We start from the raw sequence: 25,121 nt of genomic DNA, 5'->3' as shown, positions 1-25,121 counted from the left end.
TGTATTGGGTGATCAGTTAGAAAGGTTATCCCTGATACAGGCTAATTCTCTGTCTAGGTGTCAGAGCTAAAGTCTTCACCTCAGCAGCCAAAGAGCAGAGAAGCAGAATGCCTGCCCTCACTCACTCCTTTCTTTTATTCCTGTGTGCCTAATCTATTGGATGGATGCTCACAGGATGGCTCTTCCCTCTTGTTCTCTGAAAGGCCCTCATAGACATACCCAAGGGAATAGCCTGTTGATTTCCTAGGCATTTCTTTTTTTTCCTTGAAAATAAATTTTTCTCATGAAGCAGGTTTCCCATTTACAGCTGCCCATTATTGGGTTTGATGCACTGCAGACAACAAATTCACAAGGACATCCAGGAATATACTGAGGAACTCAGTCTAGAAAAAAAAACAACCTAGAAACAGACAACAACAAAAACAAAACAACAAAAGGGGTTGCACTAGGAAGCGAAATGGAGCTTGATCGTGATTTCTAGGCTATTACATTAAATAAAGGGAATGGTGATCTTGGAGCAAGATCCCCCCCCCCAGCTAAATTTAGATCCAGGCATGGTGATACACGCCTTCAATCTCCACATTAAGGACACAGAGCCATGCAGATCTCAGAGATAAATGTACAGAACAAGCCGGGCGGAGGTGACACACGCCTGTAATCCCAGCACTCTGGGAGGCAGAGGTAGGCAGATTTCTGAGTTCGAGGCCAGCCTGGTCTACAGAGTGAGTTCCAGGACACCCAGAGCTATACAGAGAAACCCTGTCTCAAAAAAAAACAAAATCCCCCCCCCAAATATGTACAGAACAAGTTCCAGTACAGACAAGTTTAGGCAGTGAAGCAGGTGGCAAACAGAGAGCTAGTGATAATGAAATAGAAAAAGGGGGCCATGCCCCATATCCTTCATGCAGCAGAACTCAGCAGCTTCTGTCACTTAGACCTGGCTTTAGAGTCAGAAATAGAAGGGACTATTGGGGTAATTGATGCTGGTTAGCTGGAGCTACGAAATTAGAGGGGATTAAAAAAAGGCCAGCATCACTGAGGTGAAATCTTCTAGGAAGTGTTTTCTCAGAGTACAAAGAAGTTGTGTTCCAGAGATAGCTAAGGCTGTACCTGGTACGGCAGCTGGAACTGATAGTGTGAAATCACCCAGGTGTTACAGAATTTGAAGGTCTGCAGGAGTTGTGGAGTAAGCTGAGGCTTGCACATCCCTGACTTATAACATAAATTGCTTGCTGTTTCCTTCCACACAAGTGTTTGGCTCTAGTGGTTTCAAAAGTTATAACAATATATAGTTCATTTAATTGTTTGCTTGTTCCCTTAGAAACAGTTCTTAATATTGCATTTTCTGAAAAACAGACATCTTTGTTAAAGATTTATTTTTTTATTATATGCAAATATACTGTAGCTGTCTTTAGATACCCCAAAAGAGGGCATCAGATCTCATTACTAATGATTGTGAGCCACCATGTGGTTACTGGGATTTGAACTCAGGACCTCCTTCTGCTCCTGCCATATTGTCATAGGCACACAAATGTACACATGGCCTAAGGTGTCTGTGTAATGCCTATTCACAAAATATGGTCACCTTCCTGAAGCACCATTCTGACTCTGATTACTAACTGGAAATAGGAAATGAGATCATTTTTTTTTTGAATCAGAAAGAAATTTATTGTCCTATTTATTATAGACTGAAAAAAAACCTATGAAAATGGAGAAGCTCTAGAAAACTCTTTGCCTCCTTTGTGTTTTTATTTTTTTTATTTTTTTATTTAATTATTTTTATTCGATATAATTTTTTATTTACATTTCAAATGATTTCCCCTTTTCTAGCCCCCCACTCCCCAAAAGTCCCGTAAGCCCCCTTCTCTTCCCCTGTCCTCCCACCCATCCCTTCCCACTTCCCCGTTCTGGTTTTGCCAAATACTGCTTCACTGAGTCTTTCCAGAACAAGGGGCCACTCCTCCTTTCTTCTTGTACCTCATTTGATGTGTGGATTATATTTTGGGTATTCAAGTTTTCTAGGTTAATATCCACTTATTAGTGAGTGCATACCACGGTTCCTTATCTAAATTCTCTTGTTATTGTGATGGGTGTTAACACAGAAGATTTAAGCTACAGGTTTAGAGAGATGGCTCAGCAGTTAAGAGCACTGACTGCTTTTCCAGAGGTCCTGAGTTCAATTAACAGCAACCACACAGTTGCTCTCAACCATCTTGTAATGCGATCTAGTGCCCTCTTCTGGTGTGTCTGAAGACAGATACAGTGTACTTTATTGTGTTTATTTATTTACTTATTTATTTATGATGAAATAAATGAATCTTTTTTAAAAAAGATTAAAAAGACATACCAAAATCATTTAGAAAATGACATTCATCTAGTAACCTTAAAAACCTAATTCTGAGCCAGGCATGGTGGCTCACGCCTGTAATCCTAGCACTTGGAAGGCAGAGACAGGCAGATTTCTGAGTTCAAGGCCAATCTGGTCTATTGAGTGACTTCCAGGACAGTCAGGACTACACAGAGAAACCCTGTCCCAAAACAACAACAATAACAACAAACCAAAAAAAAAACCCCAAAAAACAAACAAGACAAAACAAAAAAACCTAATAATGTGACTGTGTATATGGCTCAGTAAAGCATTTTCTTTGCAAGCCCATGTACCCAAGATCGATTCACTCCCAGAACCACATAAAAAAAAAAAGATGTTTGTTGTGGCACATGGTTATAGTTTCAGAGCTGGGAGCTGGAGGATCTCCTTGTGCTCAGCCAGTCTAGCCTCATTTGTGAGCTCCAGATCAATAAAAGACCCTTTCTCAAAGGAAAAAAAATGGTGTTCGTGGGACAACACTTAAGGCTGTCCTTCATCCTCCACATACATGTGCATACATGAGCAGGGCTGCTTGGTTTCACCTGCATAGTTCTGTCCTCCAAGGTCCCTTCAGAGGTGCCCCTGCCATCTGGGCTACAGATAGGGTGAGGTCAAGGCCACTCCCAGCTGCCAACCATGTGTGCCAACCAACTAGGCTGGAAGTCGGAGGAGACCTCACCTCCAACTGCTGTTGTTCCTTTGAATTCTGGGGCCACTCCCACTCCACATCAAGTTCAGTGGGTCTCCAGACTTGGAATAGACAGGTGGTGCGGAGCCTGTGGTAGTGCACACAGAACAGGATAGGCACTTGGCAGGTGCTCACCATGCCCTGGAATGCCCTGGAAGAAAAGACCACTGAGAACAGCTCCAGACAGTGCTCCAGGAAAGGCCACGCCCATGTGTTCTTCCGTCCAATCGGTGCTAGAGGGAGGGGCATCCTCCATTTCCCTCAACTGAAGGTATAATCGGAGCTGCTTAGAAAGCTAAGCATTCCTTCTTTTCTGTAGGTGTGTGGTTTAAGTGCCCGGAGGGCCAACCAAAATGTGGACATGCAAAGTGAATTTAGAGGCTCCGGGTCTGTGGAGCAGGGTACCCATGTAAACTTCCTAGGGGAAATGTGCAGCAGCAAAAGGGATTTCTGGATTGGAGCCTAGGTCCTGGGGAGATTGGGACTGGACAGCCTGGTTGAAGGCTGCTTGCTTTCTGGTTCCTTGGTCCCACCGTGGGTGGGTTCTTATACAGCAGGGTTTGCAGAAAAATATGCTAGGCCTCTTGTGCTATTCAGAAGGTACTGGTGACACCCAAGAGAAACACAAATCCTCTCACCTGAACAATGGCGACATCATTACTCATATGGTCAAAACTGCTGCAAAACGATGCCAAGTTAAGGGCAATATAGCTTAGTTTTCTACTTGAAGTATTAGAGCAATAGGAAGTGGAGTGTGCTGCTTAGAATTTGTTTCTTTTCCTTAGGTGGAGGGGAGCCCATAGCATCCAAGAGAATTTGTAACAGAAAGTAACTTGATTAAAACCTGACTCTTTTGAAAGGTGTGTAAGAAACCTAGATTTATATTTTTGTCAGCATACATTTTTACCATTGTGAATTAGCATCAGCTTCCTGTAAATGTTTTCTGAAATAGTGCTGGTAAACTAAAGCCAACCAACTACCCTTGCTTTTTCAATTTGGAATGACTGTAGTGAATGCATAGGGTACAAATTAAAGTTGTGGGACGTACCTGGTCTGAACAGTGATGAACTATATCCAGAAGTTGATGACCTGAAGACAAATACAGCTTCTGAGAGAAGACCATTGTGCTTTAGTGAAGTGGTCTTGTTTACTCTTTCTATGCAGTTCATATTAATAGTGTGTCACTGTACTTCTTTCTTTCTGCCAGCAGGGAATGCCAACCCATTGGGATGTCTGTGGCCTGTAAAGATCCTAGAGCAGGAGTGCATGTGAGTGCTTCTCTGGTTTGTTTTCTGCTGAACTTTTTTTTTGGTTTGTTTTAAAGACTTATTTATTTTTATGTGTAAGCACACTGAAGCTGTCTTCAGAAGCACCGGAAGAAGGCATCATCAGATATGTGTAAGGATGGCTGTGAGTCACCATGTGCTTGCTGGTGTTTGAACTCAGGACCTTTGGAAGAACAGTTGGTTCTCTTCCCCGCTGAGCCATCTTTCCAGCCCTGTGTTGAACTTAATGAAGTTGGTCTAGTCTATGATAATCCTATCATGAACCTGAATTCCTTTTGAAAAACCACAACTATGGATCAGGCTTCTGAGATGGACCATTACAAAGGTCTGTTGTGTTCTGTTTTAATTTTGGCAGTTATGTAATGCCTGTGTTTCTTTGTTTTTTATTTTTAGGGCCAGTGACACAAGATTTGAGAATGAAAACTAGATGTGATAAACATCCAGAAAAGGCAGAGACAAGAAGAAAATGCACAGTATTAGTACTGGGATGTTTAAGATGGGGTCTCCATGGCCCTGGCTGTCCCTGTTAATCTGTCTAGTGATCAGGACAGCATCTGGTATGGCCTGCAGAGTTGATTCTTGTACATTTTTTGTGGGCTGTATGTAAATGGATTGTTTTGCCAATCCATTGAGGGTGCTCTGTTCTGTGAAGGTTGTGGTGAGCTGACACAGCTGTACAGACTGAGCAGAGTGAATGCAATCATGAACTTAAAGCAGCAGGTCACCATCTCAGTGACTGTAAACTTGATCGTGAGCTATTTCCTTAGGCATCCCACAGTGGATACTTGGGAGTGCTGCAATAAACATCCAATTGCAAATATTTCTTCAATTCATTATGTGTCAGAAGATTAACCAGAGTGCCCTGGTACATGTTCCACTTCCATGGTTATTGAGTTTTCAGAGCTAATGATCTTTGACTGATTGGTCTTTATTCCACCTGTCTCTGCTTCCCAAGCGGTAAGAATAAGTGGGCTTTAATTTCTAAATTCTTAACTGCTGCATACTTCCATTTTCCTTTGTGGTAATTGACAAGGGTTGAACTTGATTTTTTTTATTGGCAACAGTATCTCAAAATTGTCCTGATACTCAACTATAGAGATGGCCTCAGTTTAAAGAAAAAGCCACCATGCCTACCCTTAGAATACTATAAAATTGGTAGGCTTCAATTTTTTGTTACCTATATAAAGTAGTGTCACTGGTTATGGATAAATTCTTCTGGTATGCCGTTGCTTTGTGGTAACACTTTTCATGACAGTTCTCAGTATCCCTGGCTATCTGAACTCTGAACTTGGCTGATCTTGAACTCGATCCTCCTGCCTCCCCAACTCTTGGATTAAAAGCATGTCAGTCCACCCCTCTACCTAGTTTATTATTAAAGTCAAGGTCTTAAAATGATTTTTCACACTAAGCAGCAGGAATCTAGTTTGTGTTGTTTTTTTCCCCCTATATATGTTAAGTTTTCCTGGTAGCATTGGGGAAAACTTGCTACATTTGAAAAATGAGTTTTCCTGTGGATACAAAGTTCTTTGTGGATTCTCTACGTTAGGTGCAGCTGAATGTTTAGTCAGGTAGCTTATTTTTTAGGATGTCAGAATTCTGTTTGATACTGTTTTTTTTTTATTTTTCCTTGTTCCTACATTCTGTTTTGCTATATCACATGTTATTTGTTGTGCCTCCTTTTTATTTATTTGAAGAAATATGAATTTCCCTTTTTTTTCTCTTTATTTTGGGTTTTTTGAGACAGAGTTTTTCTGTGTGACCCTGGCTGTCCTGGAACTCACTCTGTAGACCAGGCTCAGGAAATTCATGCTGGGCAGTGGTGGTGCAAGCCTTTAATCCCAGCACTCTGGGAGGCAGAGGCAGGTGGATTTCTGAGTTTGAGGCCAGCCTGGTCTACAGAGTGAGTTCTAAGATAGCCAGATCTATACAGGGAAAACCTGTCTTGAAAAAACCAAATCCAAAAAAACCTATATATATACAGGATGCTGAATAAAATCAAAAGCAACCTTATAGAAATAGAAAACACAAGTGAAGGTTTTCTATGTTGGTTGATTACTTTGGAAGAGTGCATCACTGTTTAGACCTGGAGCTCCTTCACACCAAACTGGTCTTAGGAATTTTTGGCAATCCTGCCTCCCAACTGTAGATTACAGGTAGGTGTCACCAAGCTAGCCAGAGAATCCTTCCTATTAAAGGATTAAACAAATGGAGGCCAAAACAGTTGAACTTTAGGAAACATACAGCTAGCCTTAAGGAACTGCATGAATAAAGCATGGTATGGTTTCAGATGTATTTGTGATACAATGGGATCTTGGTATTAATGGGATGGGAAGAAATGGAATGCAAGATAAGGCTGAATGCTAAGTACATTGTAGTTTCTGAGTAGATGGGTTCAAATTGCAATGGTTTTCAGTAAGAAACTGCGATGATAATTTGATGTGTTTATTGTACATTGAAAGAGAAACATGGTCAGTTTTTATAGGTTGGGGATTAGGGGTATTATGTTTACGTGTGTAATTGCACTTTTAGGACAGAAGGGGGTGCTGAATCTCATGCTAAAGTTCAGATGCTGTGAGGGAGCTGGGTCCTGAACTTGGGTCCTGAAATGAGTAAGCACATTTGACCATTGAGCCATCCTTATTATTGACCTGAACAAGAGGCAAGTCCAAACAAGGCATCGTTTTAGTGGGAAGTAAAATTAGTTTCCATTAAATTTAATAACTCAAACCTTTTAATACACACTGGATGACATTTTTGACTAAACCTTTTAATTACAGATTCTGACTGAATAATTCTTTTTGTTAATAAAGGGCTTATACTAGTTATCATCCCTGACATCTAGCTTGTTAAGAAACCTACCTGAGAGCTCAATAGAGACTCAAGTCTTAAAAAAACTGGGGTGTGGGTCTGCGGCTCGAGAGATGGCTGCAGTTCAAAGAACCTGGGTGTTGACAGTACCCACCTTTAATCCAGGCACTCCTGGTTCAAGCCTCGCACAGTCCCTCACCCTAAAACCACTCTCCACCCCTTAGAGAGTGGAGATTCCCCCATCCCCAGAATCCCAGAGATGGCTCAGCAGTTAATAGCACTGACAGTTCTGCAAAAAGTCATGTGATCAATTCCCAGCAACCACAAAGAGGCTCACAGCCATCTATAGTACAATCTGATGGCCTCTTTGGGCATGCAGGTGCACACTCTGATTGAGAAATATATTTAGATAGTTTTCTTTTGTTTGAATCAGGGTCTCAATATGAAGCTCTCTGGAACTTAAGTTTGTAGGCCTGGCTGGCCTTGAACCACAGATTGCCCTGCCTCTGACTCCAGACTGCTGGGAATGAAGGTGAATGTATCCTTCTTAATTAATGGCTTCTCGGCATCACTCCTCAAGAGGTCTGCCTGGGTAATATAAGGGAACAAGCTGAGCTGGGTGCTGGTGGCAGGCAGTTCTCTGTGAGCTGAGGACAACCAGGGCTACACAGATAAACCCTTTCTTAGGAAAGAGAAAACCTTTATATATTTATGCACACACACATAAATATAAAAATGCAAAAGGAAAGACTGCTTTGGGACTATTTCTGTTATTACTAGAGGAAGCAGACCCGTGCCTCTCAGGTTGAGTAGTAGAAACCCAAAAGGAATCAAAGACTTAAGTGTAAGACTTTCAAATATGAAGTCAACTTTCTGAACTAAAAGGTTACTACTTACTATTTGGCACAGGAGGAGAAAGTGTTCCTAATAGCCTATCACAAACTGAAGGTCTGGGACTGGACAGATGACTCTGCTTTAGAAAGAGTATTATTATTCTTGAGGACCTGAGTTCAAATCTCAACACTAATCTGTACTCTGGCTCCAACTTGAAGGGGGGGACCAACACCTCTGATTTCTATAGGCACCTGCACTCACACGTTGCACAGGGGCACAGACATGCCTAAAAACAAAATCTTAAAAACAAACTGAAGCCCAGACTGGATAACTGCACCTGCTCCAATAAAGAAACATCAACTGGTAAAGGGCCTTCCTGTCAAGCCTGACTGAGTGGAGTCCCATGAACCACATTGTGAAGGAGAAACCAACCTGTCCTCTTGCATTCATGTGTATTAATGGTACAGCTTGATAGACAAACAAAACAAGTAAAATTAATGATAGGGAAAAAAGTGGGTTATTTACAACAAACTAAATAGTCCAATTATAAAATGGAATACACATGTAACCAGAGAATTCTCAAAGGAGGAATTACAAATGGCTGAGAAACACTTACATGTTCAAAATCCTCAGTCATCAGGGAAATGAAAATCAAAACTCCTCTGAGATTCCATCTTTTATCTGTCAATGGTTAAGATCAATAACATCAGTGACAGCTTATGCTGGAGAGTAGGGGAACAATCTGCTATCTCTGCAGCTGTAAAAACTTATACAAGAATTATGGAAATCAATATAGTTCCTCAGGAAACTGGGAACTGATCTCTCAAGTCCCAGCTATACTTCTATTAGGCCTATACCCAAAGGGCACACTATACTATCACAGAAACACTTGCTCAGGTATGTTCAAAGTGGCTTTATTCATAATAACCCCAAACGGGAAACAACAATAAATTTCTCTCAAATTAAGAATGGATAAATTAAATGTGGTATTTTTATTCCCATGCAAAATATTATTTATTATTAAGTATTAAAAATAAACACTTCAAATAAGTACTACTTGTAAGATCCACTGATGTCCTTTTTAAGACTATTTTAGTTATTAGTTATTTTTTTAGTTATTTAGTTATTAACTTGTGCATACAAATATGGGTCCCAGTGAAGGCCACAAGATGGCACATCCCAGGGAGCCAGTTTTGAGCCACCCAACAAGGAACAGAGGTTGAGTCATCCTCAGGTCCTTGATACGCAATTTTTGAATGTGACAGCATAATAGCTTTCTGCCAAAACTTTGTTGATATGAGCATGTTTTGGCACTGAGTATAATGGACATTTGTAAAATCAAATAAGTATAACCACACTAATGCTCACGATACCCAGCATCATGGTTGCTGTATCCAATCACAACCTCAGCATAACACTCTTTCATTACCTAAGATATTTTATTTACATTTCTAAGAAAAATGAGTTATTTTGGTTGTGATTTACATAACTAAGTCCAAACTGAAAACAAATAGCTTCTGTTTTTTGTTTGTTTGCTTGTTTATTTGAGTCAGGGTTTCTCTGTGTAAAAGATCTCTGGGTATCTTGGAATTGCTCTGTAGCCCAGACTGGCCACAAACTCAGAGATCCACCTGCCTCTGCCTTGAGTGCTGCGATTAAAGTGGTGCACCACCATGCCTGGCTCTCTTTCCATTCTTTAAGGGCCATGTTCTTCACAACCTTTGCTCTGCCTTTCCCCTGTTTCTTTTCTCTCTTGGCCTTCAGTCTTTTTCTTTCCCTCTGGTTCATTTACCCTGGGTACAGGACATGTTGGTCTAGAGTCTTTCTGTTTCTCTTAATTTCAGTTTCCATTTCATGTTATCCTTTTCATCATCCACGTCACATTGTACTTTCTCCTGGCAATGTTTGGGTACCACCATAGTTTCTATTTCAATGAGGTTCATTAAAGCATCACCATCAACTCTGAGAATACTTTTAAGTCTGTTGAGCTCCCCTGATGAATTATTCTTTCTTTTCTCAGCAAGGATCTTCCTTTTCAACTTACTCCGCAACATTTTACCCATGATTTACTGGAGAAACACCACTGCTCACCAAGCTTATGACACCAACCGGAAGCACAGACACTTCCAGCTGTAAATTTGGTACTTTTATACTATGGAATATTACACAGCTATTTTTTAAAATGGCATCATGAAATTTGCAGGAAAATAGATGGAATTAGTGAAAAACACCCAGAATGAGGTAACAGAGACCCAGGAAGACTAACCTGGTATACATTCAATTATAAGTGGATATTAATTGTTAAGTAAATGATAATCATGCTGCAGTCCACCAACTCAGAGAGGCTAATTAACAAGGAGGGCTCTACCAGGGCCAAATGTATATCATTGACAAGGAGGAAGTAGGATACATTTGAAGGTAGACTAGGGTAGGTAGGGATGGGAACAGAAGGAATCAAGTTCTCAAGGAGGAATGGAGAGAGAGTATGGGAGAGGCAACTGGAAATAGTTGACTTTTGAAGCTGATTTAGAAATCTAGTGAAATGGAAAATCCCTGAAATGTACAAAGGTGACCCTAAAGACCATTCTCAGCAATGGACGATATAGAGCCTGGACCAGCCATATTCTATAACCAGGCAACTTACAGTGGTGGGATTGCAACATGAACCCAGTTACAGTCCTTAGACCTACAATCTATCCTACCTGAAAGATGTGCCGGGGGTGGGGGGCAATGGAGAAGAACTTTTGGGAGTGGTCAAATTGTGAGTGGTCTAATTCAAACTCCACAACAAGAGAGGGAGCTATGCCTGACACTACCTGGATAATCAAGAACTGGAGTCTGGATAGCCAAGGACCTAGGGTAGGAAAAATAAATCAATGAAATAATTTCTAGTGGTACTATGTTATACTCATAGATTGGGGCCTAATTCAATAATCATCAGAGACACTTTCCCTAGAAGCTGATGAAAGTCAGTGTAAGACTCATAGCCATATATTAGTTGGAGAAGGAACACAAATTGGAGTACTCCATTAGGTCTTTGTCCTCAGAGCTCAAGGAATCCTATGGCTGCGAGGGAGGAAGATTTTATTTTTTGAGACAGTGTTTCTCTGTGTAGCCCCAGCTGTCCTTGAACTCACTCTGTAGACCAGGCTGGACTTGAACTCAGAAATCTGCCTGCCTCTTTCTCCCAAGAGCTGGGCTTAAAGGTATGCACCACCCCTGCTCGGCAAGGGGTAGGGGAGGAAGAATAATAAGAGTCAGAGGAGTCAAGGACACTAGGATAATACAGCCCACAGAATCAACTAAGCAGAGACTGAAGCAGCAATCCTGGGGCATTGGTCTGTGCTTTGGGTCCTCTGCATGTTATGGTTTTTAGCTTGTGGCTTTGTAGGACTCCTAACAGTGCATAGAGATCTGACTCTTTTGTCTGCTTTTGAGACCCATTTCCTGCTACAGAGCTGCCTTGCCCAGTCTTGGACTGGGAAAAATGGAAGAAGGAGAGGCTATGATCAGGCTGTATTGTATTTAAGAATAAATTTTAAAATATATATACATGAGTTTTGTTTTTCACCTTATTACATATGAATTCAAAAGATGACAACAGTAATTAAATAAGAAAGGATCTATATTCTATATTTCATTAAAAGTGGTCAAGATGAAGGCCTTTTGCCCAACCCAAAAGTGCATTTGAGGAGCTCGGAAAAGGAGATAAGCCACTGAGTTGCTGTGACTGTTCTACTGGTTTTTTTTTTTTTTTAAGATTTATTTATTATTATATGTAAGTACATACTCCCTGTCTTCAGACACACCAGAAGAGGGCATCAGATCTTATTACAGATGGTTGTGAGCCACCATGTGCTTGCTGGTATTTGAACTCAGGACCTTAGGAAGAGCAGTGCTCTTAACCACTGTGTATTTTAGATCTTTTATTAATTTAAGGCAATTTGTTATATTGTATAATCACCCATGAACCCTCCTTCAACTCCATCTTTCTCGGTGTAGCTATTTTGAAGCAGATGTTCTGGTGCTCTGGCACTTATGATGTATCTACCTCTTCTGCAAAGTTTCCTGAGTGTTAGATATGAGATGTTGTATTGTAGATGTATCAAAAGTGATGTTTTATGACTGGAATGTAATCTTTCAGGAAATTGGGGAATTCAGAGTTTCTCAAGAATTCTGTGCCAGGTGGTGGTGGCACAGGCCTTTAATCCCAGCACTTGGGACACAGAGACAGTCGGATTTCTGCGTTCAAGGCCAGCCTGGTCTACAGAGTGAGTTCCAGGACAGCCAGGGCTACACAGAGAAACCCTGCCTCAAATAATAAAACAAAACAAAACAAAAAAAAAAAAAAAAGAATTCAGTACATGATTTAAATGCAACCCCAACATTTTCTTTCTCTTTTTCTAATAGAAATGGATGCATTAGAAACACAAAATACCTCATCATCCCCTTTGAACTGAATGTTTCTATGTGTTGAGATCTTATTGAACTGCATGATTGTTGATTACTCTTCTCAGATACCTGGTGCAGGCCAAGTAGTCATCACTTTTGAATGTCAGAAAACAATTGTGTGTTCTCAGACTGGAAGAATACTCGATATTTAAAGCTGTTTTATGTTGGGGACAATGAACATCTTTCAAGTGTGTCCCCAACATAAACAGCTATAAAATAATGGAAATGAAAGAAGAGGCGGAAATGCACTTTTGTTTCTTTATAGAAAAAAAATCCCTTCTCTCTGAATGATGAGAGTATGGTTCATTCACAGATGGTAAATAATTATATTTGTTTAGATCAAATAGGGATTCAAGCTTTTATTCATCAACAAATCTGCCTACAGTACATCTCTGTACTGCCTGATACCACTAAGTTAGAATCACATAGATACATAATATTTCAATAGTTCTGGAATCCCACTTTGTATACTGAGCACACTTAAAAGTGCTAATTCTAAGCTGTGTGGTTGTGGCACATGCCTGTAATCCCAGCACTCTGGGAGGCAGAGGCAGGTGGATTTTTGAGTTCGAGGCCAGCCTGGTCTACAGAGTGAGCTCCAGGAATGCCAGGACTATCCAGAGAAACCCTGTCTGGAATAAAAACCAACTCAAAAAAAAAAAAAACAAAAAACAAAAAAACAAAAAACAAAAAACAAAAAACAAAAAACAAAGAACAAAAAAACATAAAACAAAACAAAAAAAAAGTAAAAGTTCAAATTCTACAGTAGATTCTAGATGCTAATTAGCAATTCTTACAAATGAAAAGCACTAAACACTGTGAAAGTAAGTGTTCTGGGAGGAGCATGTGGACCACAAATACAAAGCAAGCAGTCACCAATCTTTTACATTTATTATCATTGTAATATTTGTCTTAGTTAGGGTTTTACTGCTGTCAACAGACCTCATGAACAAGGCAAGTCTTAAAAAGGACAATATTTAAATGGGGCTGGCTTACAGGTTCAGAGGTTTAATCCATTATCATCAAAGTGGGAGCATGGCAACACCTAGGCAGGCCTGGTGCAGGCAGAACTGTGGATTCTTTTTTGTTGTTGTTGTTGGTTTATCGAGACAGAGTTTTTGCTGTGTAGCCCTCACTGTCCTGGGAGAGCTGAGGATTCTACATCTTCATCTGAAGGCTGCTAGTGGAAGACTGGCTTCCAGTGAGCTAGGATGAGGGTCTCAAAGCCCATAACCACAGTGACACACATATTCCAACATGGCCACACCTTCTAATAGTGCCACTCCCTGGGCCAAGCATATACAAACCATCACAATATTTAATCACAATAAATAGTTCTTCAAATCCAGCTCCCAGTGATGTTTTCCATTGATAAAGCTCTCTGCTCCCCAGGAAGCATGACAGGATCCAGGCACAGCCAGAACTGGATGTTCACTTCGAGGATTAGAGGTGAATCTTCTGACATCAAAAACTATGCTTGGGTAGCAGTTGTATATGATTAAATTTTGAAAGAAAATTTTCACTGTAGGAAGAGACAGAATTTTAGTTAAGCCAGGCAGCGATGGCACACTCCTTTATTACTAGCACTTGGGATGCAGAGGCTGTGGATTTCTGAGTTCAAGGACAGCCTGGTCTACAGAGTGAGTTCAAGGACAGCCAGGACCACACAGAGAGAAACCCTGTCTCAAAAAACCCCAGAAAGACAAACAAACAAACAAAAAACAGAACCAACATCAAAAAAAGAAAGAAATTTTAGTTAAAACAAATATTTACATTCATCAGGTGAGAGAGAGAAGCCCCTAGAGATTTCCTGTGTTTTAAAAATAGAAAGTCTAACACTGAAAGGGTAGCTATAGCCCAGGTAAATCAAAGTCAAGAAGGTCCCCAAAGAAACAGAATGAGCACATAATGAAAACTGCTTTGAAAATCTGGAGAAGCTGCAGAGGTGGAAACCACAGCACAGAACAGCACAGTTCTGTCAGGGGCTTTAGTTACACAAGGCAAACAAGCTGTATGCAATGCAATAAGGACCCCTGAAGGCTGTGTACCCGAGTCTCCATGAAAAGTTATTCCTAAGTACTAGGTCATGATTGCTTTCATCTTACGGTTTTGATTTTCATCTCACTATGCAGATTTGTAAGATAAATCTAAGTAAGCATTAGAAGTTGCACCCTAGTAGCAATTGTCTGCATTTAATTAAACCCTGGTTGCTCTGATATTCTTTCCCTGTGATGTTACAATCCATATTTCGATCTCCAAGTGTGATTCAGACTGCCCCATGTCTTATCAACTTGTTTTATTTTTATTGCCTGTGATATATGACTTTGTCTGTTTGGGTTTTGTGTGTGTGTGTGCATGTGTAATCATTTCTGTAGATTCTTTGAGATAGGATTTCCTGATATATTCACTTGATTGGCATGGAACTCACTATGTCAATCTATCTGGCCTCAAACTCTTGGGCAATCCTCCTGATGCCATGTTTTTAATACTGGGATTACAAGTTGTTGCCAGTATAACTTGTGAATTTTTAATCAATGGTGTATAATACACTTTAAAAATTCAACTGATAGGTGAGCATGGTTTCACATGTCTTTAATTAAAGCATTCTGGAGCCAGAGGAAGGTGGATCTCTGTGAGTCTCAGCCCAGCATGGTTTACAGAGCTAGTCCCAGAATAACCAGGGATACAAAGACAAATAATGTCTGTAAAATAAAAAAAAAATCAATTGCTAAAATATTTAATAGAAAACATACAAATATTTCAATGGCTTTATATATATTAAACAGTCTTAATTAATCATTCTGTGTGTCTCAAGGAACAAATGATACTATATTTTCAGCCTGAATCATGTACATCCTTAAATTGGTATTCATTAATCTTTGTTTGTGAAAAAACCATCTGCCTAAATATGATTACAATGTGGCTTAGCTAGACATATATTTTTAGGGAATTGAAATATTCTTTGGAGCTGGACGGTGGTGGCACACACCTGTAATCCCAGCACTCTGGTAGGCAGAGGCAGGCGGATTTCTGAGTTCGAGGCCAACCTGGTCTACAGAGTGAGTTCCAGGACAGCCAAGGCTATAAAGAGAAACCCTGTCTCGAAAAAACAACAACAAAATATTCATTGTACAAAGGTCATCTCACTATTGAAGGGCACCTCTGGTCATTATATCAGTGCTGACACTCACCTTGGAAGCAGTTGAACCTTGCAGTCAGCCCAGTATTAGGATGGGCACTGAGTTTTGGTTTCATTCCCTGTGTCAGCTGTGCTAACTCACTCCTGCAAGGAGAAGACATTGATAGGCATGTGCTACAGATATCACCCCAGGGATGAGGGGGAAATATTCACTCAGTGCTAAGTATTAAAACCCTTGTCACATAACCTGACAACTGAAGTTCAATCTCAGAAACCCGTGGTGTAAGGAGAGGACAGACTCCTGAGAGTGGTCCTGTGTCCTGCACACATGTGCACCCACACAGAACATTTTCTTATATTAAAGAAAGCCCATGTTCAGGAGACAGGGTGGCTTCCTCTTAGATGCTCTCTCTCAAGCCCTTCCTGTTACCAACCTCTTTCCCATGCTTCCAGACCCTTTCTTCTACTACCAGGAAAGTACAGCCCATGAGCCTCAATGATTAGGATTTGAAAATGACAAATTTTAGCTCAAGCCCATTACATACACTGCTTCAGTCATAGGGAGAAAGAAAAGACTGTCTGGTAACGCCAAACAGGCATCATATCCATGAACACAATCCCAAACACATCATCCATAAACAACTAAGTATTTTCTATATAAAGTGTGTCTGTACATTGCTAAGAGAGCATTTTCAGCTTTGTACCATAGTTCAGGGTATCCTGGCTTACACTGAGGATTAAACTCACCTACTCAACAAGTCATCCAAATCCTGCAAAAAAACAAGAGAAGCTTAGATATCTGAAGGAACACCCTACTATGTGGATCTATATATACATAAAGTTTTTTTAGAGATTTATTTATTCTATTTATGTATATGAGTACACTCTGACTCCCTTCAGAGCCACCAGAAGAGGGTATCAGATCCCATTACAGATGGTTGTGAGCCACCATGTGGCTGCTGGGAGTTGAACTCAGGACTGCTGGAAGAGCAGTCAGTGCTTTTAACCATTGAACCATCTCTACAGTCCATAAAGTTTTATATATAAAGGTAATTTCCAGTCATCACTACACTGATTCATCCTGCAAAAGTATTTTCATGTCCCAGGGTAAGGCCAATGAAATGGGATGAATTCTTAATGAAAGCAGGCTGTGAGACTATTTGACAAGCATATGGGTAGGAGTTATACACTGCTTTGTAACACACAACTGTCTGCAAAGAGAACTTTCTTTGATCTTGTACACAAAGCATATGAAACTTTCATTATGGGTAATTCAAAACTGAGGCCTAAGCCCTACATGGTGCCTCATATCTTTAACTCTAGAATTTTGGGTTTAGGTCTCAGGAATCCTGTGAATCCAAGGCCATTGTTCACCAATAAAGAAGAACAAATATCAAATCCCCCACCTCCCAAAGAAATCTCTAAAACACAGCTTTCAAACAGAACAAACTTATGGTACACTACTTTAAAACTGAACTAGCATCCAAGTAGAGGTAAAATGGAGTGTTTGGTATCAAGAATCACTTATTTTGGTTTCAAAGAAGCGAAGTAAGCTATGAACACAAAAAATGAGATATTCAATGGGGAATCTACTGACACAATGTAAGCAAGCTTGCTCTTTTTAGGTTATTGCAAAAATTGTCTCTCCAGTTTTTTCTTAAAACCTGATAAGTAGAGGGGATATAGAAAGGGATCTCAGATGTAACAGTCATAGGTGTGGGCCTCAGATAATAAAGCTGTTTCAAGCCCTCTTCCATGCTTACCTGCAGCAGCACCACCTCATATGGCTTCTGGGACATCGCCTTCAGCTTCTGATACAATTCTATTAGTTGACTCCTATTGTGGACCATCATGGCTTCACTTTTCTTGAACTCCTCTAAAATAGTGTTGCTTTGATTTTTCATACACTCCATATATTGATTCTCTTCTTCTTCGAGGGGTGGATGTAGTTTGCTATACTCTGTCCTGACCATTCCCACTCCCCCCGCCCCCATAGGGCCACATAGTGCTGAAGGAAAACGGACATCCTAGATCACATCTGGAGAGTATTTGATCCTCTCCACTGAGTTCTTCTATGTTTAAATTCACCTACAGGATCCCATCAGGGTGCTGTACACGCTGATTTACTCTCCCCACTTTTCAGAAAATGTAAATCATTTGATTTTATACATTTCTTCATTATTATTAGAGGAAGCAAACAAATCCATCCTTTTTTCTATTACCATTTTCATCTTTTTTTTTTTTTTTTTTTTTTTTTTTTGGTTTTTCGAGACAGGGTTTCTCTATGTAGTCCTGGATGTTCTGAAACTCACTCTGTAGACCAGGCTGGCCTCGAACTCAGAAATCCACCTGCCTCTGCCTCCCAAGTGCTGGGATTACAGGTTTGTGCCACCACGTCTGGCACCCATTTTCGTCTATTAATTGAGACTCTGAGATATCTGGGGAAAAAAGGTTTTGATAGTTACAATATTCACTCAAAAAAGCAACAGAGGCAAAAGTAGGCAGATTTGTGAGTTTGAGGGCAGCCTAGTTTACAGAGTAAGTTCCAGGACTGCCAGGGTTAAACAGAAAAATCCTGTCTCAAAAACCAAAAAAGAAAAAAAAAGGAACGTTGTACATACATTGTAACCGAAATTCCAAGTGGAGCCATAGAGTCTAATATACTCTGCTAAACACTCAGAAATTTGCCTATTAATATCAAACTTTTCCCTTTTTAAAAAAGATTTAATATCAAAATTTTCTGCCACATAGCCAGGCCCTTCTGTGTTCAAAATTGGATTTTGCCTTTAAGAATTTAAGGTTAACAAAAGAATTTCCTAGCATCACTTCACATGTATGATCTTCAAATTGTGAATGACCAACTTTGCAAGATATCTGCATCTGTTTGACTTTACACATCACTCTCATACCCACCAACCACTGAAAGATTGTTCTCCTCTCTGCATTTAGTCTCTTGTTGTTCTTGGATCTTCTTCAATAAAGATACCATTTTCTTTTCAAGTTTCACCTGTAATAAATAAATAAAAGTAAATAAGCATATAAGTAAATAAATAAATATCATCCCTACATAAATAATGAGTTACTTGATGACAAACTCTAGCACTGAACACAATTACTTTAGAGAGGATAGAAGAAGAATCACAGTGCTGTTTCTGTTTTATTTTAATAACTATGGAACTTTAGATTTCAGACTATAGAATTACAAAACACAACCACCCTGTGCTCAAGTAAAGTGATGGACTGTAATTGATGATTGTCTGGATAATTAGCATCTGACTGGGTCCCCAGATGCTTCTAACCACCTCATTCCAATGTACTTTTGGGATTTTAGCCTCATGTCAGTTTTTAAAGCAGTTTTTAATGATGTAAATTTGATGATTATACTTTTCAATGACATGAACATAATAAATCATGAAACTAGAAATGGTATTTTACTTCTGCACCTGTCATGGAATGTTTATATTTTATCGTCATTCCTCATTCATTCTTTGTTTAAAATCTGGCAAGATTTGGAGCACAGTGGATTCCTCAGAATCAGGACAAGCCTCTCCACATGGTCTGCTAAGCCTCCCTCTCTCAAGCTCTCATTTTTTTCAGAAATATCACTAACCATTTGCGTACAAACATGCAGTCCAATGATGCAGTATCTCTGACCTCTGTGATTCTGGGAGTCAGAAGACAATTGACAGAAGACGACCCTGCTATCACCAGAGAATGTTGTCTTTCTTTCCTTGTGGATCATGCACTTTTGATCCCGAGAATGCAAATACTTCATGAGCCTGTTTTTTTCTCATAGCAGATACCAGGTAACAGATAGTGATGTTATTTCTGAATGTCCCATCAGATGGTTGCCTACATATAGGGCAGAGGTCAGTGATTCCAACGTCTTCTGAAGCAAGGATGAGACAGGCCTTGCAGAAGGTATGGCCACACCTTAAGGAGACTGGAACCATAAAGATGCCCTGGCAAATGAAGCAGGTGAGTGTTTCCTGGAGGGTTTGCAAAATGTCTGACTCCATTTTTCTGAGGGGGAAAAAGTAGAATTATTATTATTGGACCAGATGGGAGCAAGAGACTAGACAAAGTATAATTCAACTTGAGGTAAAATTCTGATTATGGCAATAAATACAGACTAATTTTCTTGGCCCAAGAACTTTTCCCTACATATTGCCTGATGTGACACCATTCTAGATCTACCATCTACATTCATCCTGAAGACTTCAGCCCACATTGGTAGTTTTCAAATGCCAGAGTCATTCCTCTCCAATGTTATAGAGAAAAAAAAAATACCACATGGAGGAGTGATCCAAGTCCATCTGCTCCACAAGCTAGCCTTTCACTGCATGCATGTGAGTAAACAGCTCCTTTGTTTATTTTCTATCCAAGAAAATACACACTACTTCATGCCTTCTCTACTAAATATTTTTGTTTGGTATCTGACTTTTACTTTCTTATTATTCAGATTCCACTGCCCCAACCCTTAAATCTTCATGGGAAATATCACTCACTTCTCTTCTTTCTACTACAAAATGCCTAAAAGAATTAGTATGCTGTCTTCTACTTCAAGGATATCATGGTGAGGAAGAAATGGTTGCAGGAGCTCAAGGCAGCTGCTCTCCTGACTTCCAAAATCAGGAAGCAAAGAGTAAAGGAAAGCTTGCTCCTCACCTCCCCCTTCCCCCTTTTTCTTCATTGGAGCCCTCAACCCATGGGCTGGAGGAATGATCTCACCAACATTTAGTGTGGTTCTTCCCAACTGAATTAATCTAATGCAATACATTTTCAAAAATATATCAGGTCATTTCTTTCTTTCTTTTTCCCCCCAAGACAGGGTTTCTCTGTGTAGCCTTGACTGACCTGGAACTCACTCTGTAGACCAGTCTGGCCTTGAACTCAGAAATGCCTCTGAGTTCCAAGTGCTGGGATTACAGGCATGTGCCACCAAGCCCTGCTTATCAGCTCTTTCTAAAGCAATCCTGCTCCCCTCAAGTTGAACAGAAGGGGAATTCTTTTTTTTTAAGATTTATTTATTTTTTATATGTTAGTGTACTGTCACTGTCTTCAGACACACCAGGAGAGGGCATTGGATCCCCATTAGAGATGGTTGTGGTTGCTGGGAATTGAACTTAGAACTTCTGGAAGAGCAGTTGGTGCTCTCACCTGCTGAGCCATGCCATTAGCCCAGGGGCAATACTTTGTAGACATTTGTTTACTTCCCCAAAACACAACTCCAGCCTAGAGTTTGCAGGAAGAAATCTTAAGGTATAAATGAAGGACCGATGTCTATGTGAGACTTGGTTATCTAACCAACAGGTATGTATTTCCCATCTTTTTTCACATTTACATGGAGAAATAATCTCATCCCAGCAGTGGTGGTGCATCCTTTAACTCCCAGGCAGCACTTTTGAGGCAGAGGCAGGCAGATATTTGAATTCAAGGTCAGCCTGGTATACAGATTCAGTTCCAGGACAGCCAAGGATATACAGAGAAATCGTGTCTTGAGAAACCCAAAAAGAAAAAAGAATAGAAAAGAAAGAAAAGTGAGAAGAAAACAAAAGAAAAGGAAAGAAAGAAAGAAAGAAAGAAAGAAAGAAAGAAAGAAAGAAAGAAAGAAAAAGAAAATCTCAGTTTGAGGCAAGTTTTGTCAAAATAATTAAGCTTCTGCAGTTGGACACAGATGGAATCAAATGGCTTTAGCTGATGGTTCTTGTTTTACAAATTCCAATACTAATATTGTCAACAATTAGATTAGCAAAAACATTTGGACTTTAATGCTGCCTTCCTTAATTTATTAATGGTCATGTTTTCCTTTCATTTTTTTTTGCTATTGTTGTTGTTTTGTTTTTTGTACATTAGACATTTTACTACAAAACAAGAACACAGAGATAACCCAGATTAAACACAAAAGAAAAATGGCATCAGATTTTAACCAGAATGTACTCTTATGAATAAGGGAGTGGTTAGTTTTCTATTCTTTAACTACATGTAACCTTCCAATCTAGCATTCCCAACTCTAGCAGGAATAGCCAATTCCATCACCATGGTACACGTAAGTACCCATTTATATTGTGAAATTTTCCCTCCTATAATTTACAAGAGAAGAAATATTAAAATTCTTTTGCTGATAATTGAGTTTTTACTTCTATACTTTTCTATATATATTTAAATTCCTACGTCTTTAAACTATGTCATGTTAAGCATAGAATGCTCTTGAAATATTTTAGAGGCATTTTTGGTGGCTCACACTTGTAATCCCAGCACTTGGGAGGCAGAGGCAGGTGGATTCCTGAGTTCGAGGCCTACCTGGTCTACAGAGTGAGTTCCAGGACAGACAGGACTACACAGAAAAACCCTGACTCAAAACAAAACAAAACAAAACAAAACAAAAAAAGAAAAAGAAACATTTTAGAATTTAGACAACACAAAAAAATTGAAAAGTATAATGAAACTATCTCTCAATACAAAATTGAAAGGTATCATGAAACTATCAATACAATACATCAGATCAATTCAAATGTGCATAATGATAAATTTAAAATTATCTATAACCTGAACCACCATTATATACCAAGAAAGAAATCCAAATGCAAATTGAGTCAAGTTTTGCTGAGTGACAACATACAACTTCTAAGCAAACACCTGTTTGTATTTAGCTAAAAATAGGGACTATGAAGGAATTTTCTCTTGTAAATTGTGCACTTACCCAAGCAATTATCCCTGAGCTCATCAATGCTTGGTAGCAAGACAATACTAGCTCAGTTCTGAGATCAGATCCTCAGAGCACAGGGGTCTAGCAGTGTCTGGACATGAAGGTTGAAAACACTCTGTGTCTGATCTGAAGTAGAATGAACCTGGTGGGCTCTAGGACTGTGTTTCCACTCCCACTTCCTCCCATGGTGGCTTTTGCTAGTGCTTCCAATGGGTGAGCTTCTCTAAGTGGGATTATCTAAATGGATGGAAGGTTGAACTAACACATTGGCCAATCTCCACAAGCAAGTCTCTCCCAAGAAATTTCCTGAGTCACTGTTTAGCTGGGTGTGGTACCTCACACCTTTACCCAGAGTCCAAGGAATCAGAATGCTGAAGCAGGAAGATTTTTAGTTCAAGACCTGCCTAAAATATACAGCGAGAATTTTTCTAAGAAACATAGTAATTTTACAACACTGTTTTACTGTAACTACATATTGTGCAATGTGTTCATACTTTGCTTTTCATAGTTTTACAGGTGGTGGTGCCATTTATCTCTGATTCTAACAAATATCAACATGAATATATTTTCAGTTCTTTGGGAATGTGTTACAATTTCTTTTGTTCATATTAATCTCAACTGCTACTTCTTCTAAGTCTACCCCATTTACTAAAAGGAGGGAAAAATGCACGAATCTCCCTCTATTTACTTTTGACTGTGTATCGTGTCATTAGACTTCAAAGATACCTACCTCCCCATCTGTTGAGTTCACATTAACCAGACAGTTGTGTGTTAATGTTGTAGATGTGAAATAACTAGGAACCTTCCACATCTCAGTCAGGTTTTTGCTTCCTTTACACCTGGAATGTTTATTTTTTTAATATTTTCTTAGTTAAAATAAAATGCCATAATTTTTCCTCTCCCTTCCTTTCTTACAGGTCCTTCATAGAGGTGGCTACCAGAGCTTTGGCTAGGATTTTAGGTAGATTTTCAAAGCTCAAAATGTCAGGGTTTGGGTAGTTTTTTCCTCCTCAAATGATTCAGTCAAGAGGGGAAAAAATCCTCACAAGAAAAATTCCAGCCACTTGAGTTATTCTTAATTCCAGGTGTAGTCAAATAATTACCAAGAACAGCCATCACAAAGGCTGACCACTTTGTATTGGGTGATCAGTTAGAAAGCTTATCCCTGATACAAGCTGATTCTTTGTCTAGGTGTCAGAAGTAAGGTCTTCACCTCAGCAGCCAAAGGGCAGGGTAGCAGAATGCCTGCCCTTACTTACTGTTTTCTTTTATTCCCGTGTGCCTAATCTATTGGATGGATGCTCACAGGATGGCTCTTCCCTCTTGTTCTCTGAAAGGCCCTCATAGACATATCCAAGGGAATATAGCCTGTTGATTTACTAGGCATTTCTTTTTTATCATTGAAAATAAATTTTTCAGCTGGGCGGTGGTTGCCCATGCCTGTAATCCCAGCACTCTGGGAGGCAGAGGCAAGTGGATTTCTGACTTAAAGGCCAGCCTGGTCTACAGAGTGAGTTCCAGGACAGCCAGGACTATACAGAGAAATCTTGTAAAAAAAAAAAAACAAACAAACAATTTTTTTTCTCATGAAGTGGGGCTTCCCAGTCACAGCTGCCCATTATTGGGTTAGATGTACTGTAGAGAACAAATTTCTTTAATATATAGAGACATTCCATAATTTCTCGAACTCTAGAGAATCCTGACTGATACAGGAGTTGGTACTGGGGACTAGGGTATTACTGTGGTAGGCTTTTTCATGTTTTTGGAGGAACGTTGATTTGGTGACTTTGGATGTGGAAAGCAGTGAAGTGCTTTAAGTTCGGTTTAATGAACCATTCTAACAGGAATTTGAAGACATTGGTGCTGAGGGTTTTGAACTGTGGGAGAAGGATCTCAGTATGAGGGGTAGAATGAGGGGTAGAGGCTACTCATGTGATGTTACGGAAAGAAAAAAATGTGCCTGCCTTTTGCCCTAGGGCTTTTCTGATTGATTTTGGTTTTGTTTTGGGTTTTGGGGGGGGGGGCTTTTTTTGCCCCAGTTTTAAGAGTTTGCCTGAGGATAGGTTGAAGAGACTCAGATTAATTGCATTGACAAAGGAAGTCTCACTGGGCAGTGTTGCCCCAGCACCCCATACCTGGGAAGGTGACACACATCACTCTTGAGAAACAGTCTTGGTGCAATAGCATGAGGATTTCTTTTATTCCAAGGCTCAGGGGTCCACAGCCATACACCACATTTGGGTAGAGGACTGTGGAACCCCGTGCAACTGAAATCAGGGGTAATTGATTGGTGAAAATCACAAGACAAGCATGGGGGACACAATTCAAAAGGCAAGGGGTGGAGGACAAAACATGCATGGAATGGGGAAGTACAGAATGAGGAAGTCAGGCAATAGTTTATGCCTAGGAAAGGTTAGAGATTATCTGGAGCAAACATCCTTGGCACATTGTATACTTAAACGTTGGAACTAGAACGGGGTGGGCTAACTTTCTCAAGCTGAAAGCAGAAAAAACAAGTTATTCTGTGATGGGCTAGTTGTTTAGGGGTCTACAAACATTGAGTTGAGGTTTCTCAATCCTAGCACTTGGGAGGCAGAGGCAGGAGGATTTCTAAGTTTGAAGCCAGTCTGGTCTACAAAGTAAGTTCCAGGGCAGCCAAGACTCTACAGAGAAACCCTGTCTCAAAAAAACAAACAAACAAACAAAAAAGACCCCCAAAAACAAAAGACAAAGGAAGTCTCTAAAATACCCAGAATAGACTTTGTTCTCTGTTTAAGTCTCATTAAGAGTGTTTTGAACAAGTATAGCAAGCTTTGAATGAAAAAATATAAAACGTA

General features: G+C 39.9%; 1 non-coding gene and 1 pseudogene across 1 annotated transcript; one reads left to right on the top strand and one right to left on the bottom strand.

Annotated features, from left to right (window-relative positions):
• Positions 1-301: 301 nt before the first annotated feature.
• Positions 302-10,047, bottom strand: LOC127689666 (protein LLP homolog; annotated as a pseudogene).
• LOC127690323 (small nucleolar RNA SNORD50) lies at positions 4,582-4,653 on the top strand. Its single transcript, XR_007979050.1, has one exon. It is a non-coding gene; the product is annotated as a small nucleolar RNA SNORD50 (small nucleolar RNA).
• Positions 10,048-25,121: the final 15,074 nt, after the last annotated feature.

This window comes from Apodemus sylvaticus, chromosome 7 (assembly GCF_947179515.1).
Source record: "Apodemus sylvaticus chromosome 7, mApoSyl1.1, whole genome shotgun sequence".
Lineage (NCBI taxonomy): Eukaryota > Metazoa > Chordata > Mammalia > Rodentia > Muridae > Apodemus > Apodemus sylvaticus.
The sequence above is the reverse complement of the archived record's forward strand: the minus strand, read 5'-3'. Positions and strand labels throughout refer to the sequence as shown.